A 3732-nucleotide genomic window follows, 5' to 3' on the forward strand; every position below is an offset into this window, starting at 1 on the left:
ACATAACACCAGTGAGTATTGTTACATACTAATCCAGTACAATGGTATGGTAATATAACACAAAAACCATACCTGTACTTTCCCAGTTAATAGTTGTGACTTCTATACCATTCAACACAATAGTATACAGCTACTATGTGAATGTGGTTACTATCTGAGGGTAGTTACTATGAGCTTGTGTAGTAGTAAGCTAGTTGTGTGTATATGAATTATTTTAATGATTGACCTCATTTAACCATCTTTCCATTTGGTTCCCAATAAACTACTTCAAGAACACAACTGGCTTAAAGCAACTTTTTGTATGGTTTCTACTTCAAGCTACATGTAATAATTATAACATGGGCATGAGGGCTTTGCCTGATATGTATGCCTAACTGCCCGAGGGCAGAGGGCATACATAGCAGGCAAAGCCCTAATGCCCATGTTACAGCTACTATGTAACATTTATTAGGCTGATAGCCTGTACAGGGCGATCAATCACCCAAGCCAATACAAGTGCAGCCACTTAATTTGTTTGCATACCTAAAATTTTCGATTATGGGTCAGCAGCTAGTACGTTCTGGTTACGTTTGGTTATGATAAACGGACATATCCTAGAGATAGAGAATGTCCGTTATGCAAGTTTAATGTTTTAATCAGTGCTACTGAATCGTTTATGGAAAAACTACACAGTTCAATAAAGGCCTAGACAGGTAAGCTTTCTTGTAGAGTGGTTACTCCGTGCATAGTAGTAGCTTCATGATGGGGGCATGTCCGTATTTCAAAATGTGCTGAAACGATTGATGAATAAGTTATAGCACTAATTTTCACCTTAACCCAACGTTTTTCAACTTGTAGGATCGCGAGGATAACAAAACGCTCACCATTTGAGTGGTTTTATAGCAAAATCCAAGTCGTATATCCTAATCATGTGAGTGTTAATCGATCCCCACAATTGGTTTTGGTATCAACATCTATATAATCACTGCCCAGTTGTAGCCCGGTCTACATTTCGTATGTAGCCCGGCTAGCTGTGCTACACACAAAATGTAGCCTGGTCAGCTCCTTTGATCTGAGGTGTGAAAGTGTTACATGTAATACTAACAACACTTTTATCAGAATATTCAGATAGAAATAGTGGCTCTTATTTAAAGGTAGCTTTTATGACTATAATTCTGTGACGTAGTTACTATCCTTAGTTTACATGACTATTAACTGGTAAAATATGGTATGGATTAGTAGTGATGTGATCACATGATATATCATAATGTTATTCAATTATAATCACTAGTTATTTCCAGTGTTAACAATCCCAACCTGTTATGATTTTAATATCACCTGTTATAATTATGTTGTTGTACTAAACAATTTGTCTATTTTCAAACCTTCATGATCCCTGATATACACTATGAACATCACAATCTTGAATTATAGTTATAGCAAAATAATATATAATCAAATGGGTTTTCCTGGCCAATAATACACCAACCTCACAGGTGCCTTGGCAGATTGGTCAGAGTCCAGCAGTGTCTTCAGAGTGTAAGTGGAATTTTCTACTATCTGACTGACTGACTGACTGACTTACCAAGTGACTGACCAACCAACTGCTTGATATGAGAAGTTAATAGTGGCTAAGGCTATATGAATGATTTTTACACTGTTCAAATTGCTTCATCCCAACAGTGTCTTATAGTATTCCACATGTACAATGTATGTTTCATTGACTTATGTACCTGTGTCCTCCTTTGTGTATATACCATTTATCTTTGCTGACAGCACAAGGTGTCAATTTGCAGTAGCACTATGTGATGGCTTCCCTACGTTTGTATTGGAAATTGTTTGAGTTTTCCTTTTTAACTGGATTGATTGCAGAGGTCCTCCTCATAATGTTCTTGCTGTGTAACGGGCTAAACATAGCTGAAAATGAAGGTTAATGATCACTTCACTATTTCAGTAATTGATAGTTGGGGCACTCATTCAGACACAAACAATAAACCTGGTCCTATTCTTCTTTCTACTGCAGTATGTGTGGACATTATGATGTTACAAAAAATCATGAGAGAACAAGTTGATGCTGTGCTACTTCTACAAACCAGGAACCCAGTAACTATCTCTTGAATCAATTCTTTGTTAAATAGATTATGTGGTAGCTTTATTTTTTGTCTTGTTTTGTAACAATAGTATCCAGCTGAAGCGATATCAAACAGTGGAAAAATCAAGCCCATAGCCTTAACCACTACCAAGTTATGCTTGTCTGAAGGAATCAGTCAGTTATCCAGTCAGTCAGTTGCTCAGTCAACCAGACAGTCACTAGAAAATCCAATAGTTTTTTCTTTAAAAAATTCGTAGCAACTTGTTGAAAACATTTCGAGTTGATCTGAAGGCTTGTTTGGGCTTAGTTCTGCCTAATCAATGCTGCCTCATCGTCATCACGGAAAAGTGAGGCTGGTTTTAGGTGATTTTTTTCATGGGTCATGCCCACACCTTTGTGGTCCCTATTATGTACTATTGTACTGTATGATGGTGGCAATATGTAGCATATAGGGTTGGAACGAATGTACAAATACTTCCTCCAAAGCTTCTTCTCAAAATGTTACTGAAGCTTCACAGCTTTGTTGCAAATGTCATGTCAACTATTAATGACCACAATTGATGGTTCTTAGGGTGTACACTGTAGCACAAACTCCTACACTTTGTTATAGCTCCAATATAACCATTGTTTAGACTACAATTACATCAAAAAAATATGTAAATGGCTGCTTCCACAAGGAGTGATATTACTTGTGCAACTGGTTTAACATGTTGGTATCCAAAGTAATGAAGCTTTGGTGGGGTAAAACAGCATCTGAATGTTATGAGACCGAACGAAGCTTCAAAGCTTCAAACTATTTGTCTCAACCCTAGTAGCATAGTGTCTGGTATTTAGTTAAGTTGTGTGTTGATGGTTCAATTTTACCTAAGGTATCCTTGCATTAATAGCTAAGCTCTCTATAGTGACTTTTTGTTAACCCTTTCATGGCTGTAACTGGATTTTTCCGGAATGATGGTCTAAAACACACGCTGAGTGCAATTCCAATGCACTAGCCTTCCTATTGTGCATTTCATAGTACAATGCACTAACCCTGAAGTGGGCATACCCACAGAGGTCCCGTTTCTGGGATCACCAGATAGTTCACGCACTATTGCGGGTTTATTACGTTACTTGATAAAACTTTACTCTTGAAAGGCTATTTCATTTATATTTTAGTTGATAGTAACGTTTTGAACAAAGATACATTGTTATAGATAGGCTAAGACAACTGGCAAGTAGCTGTGGATGGTTTTTAGACATGTGGCGTGATTCAATCGTGTGCATACATACATGTGTGACACTGGATTTGTGATAAAACTTGAAGAATCCAGCCATGAAGACAATGATTCAGTAAAGAAACAATATAAGATACTGGAACACTTATTTGTAGGTAGTTTATTAGTGGCCACCTATTTTTCAAAGCTGCTTTTAGTGTATTTTGTAGTTTTGTTGTCTTATAATTACTTTGTGGTTTTCTTTATGTAAACAAAAACAACCCAGTCGAGATTGTTAGTCCACAGCGTTTACGTAGAGGTATAATAAACAAGTGGTGTAGTGTACAGTGAGGCTTATACAGCATGCCTTGTAAAGTGTGCCGGGAAATTCAGCCATGAAAGGGATAAATTATTAAATTGATTAATTAATTAAGAAAAAGGTAGTCACATAACAATAATAAAATATAG

This window comes from Dysidea avara, chromosome 2 (assembly GCF_963678975.1).
Source record: "Dysidea avara chromosome 2, odDysAvar1.4, whole genome shotgun sequence".
Taxonomy (NCBI): domain Eukaryota; kingdom Metazoa; phylum Porifera; class Demospongiae; order Dictyoceratida; family Dysideidae; genus Dysidea; species Dysidea avara.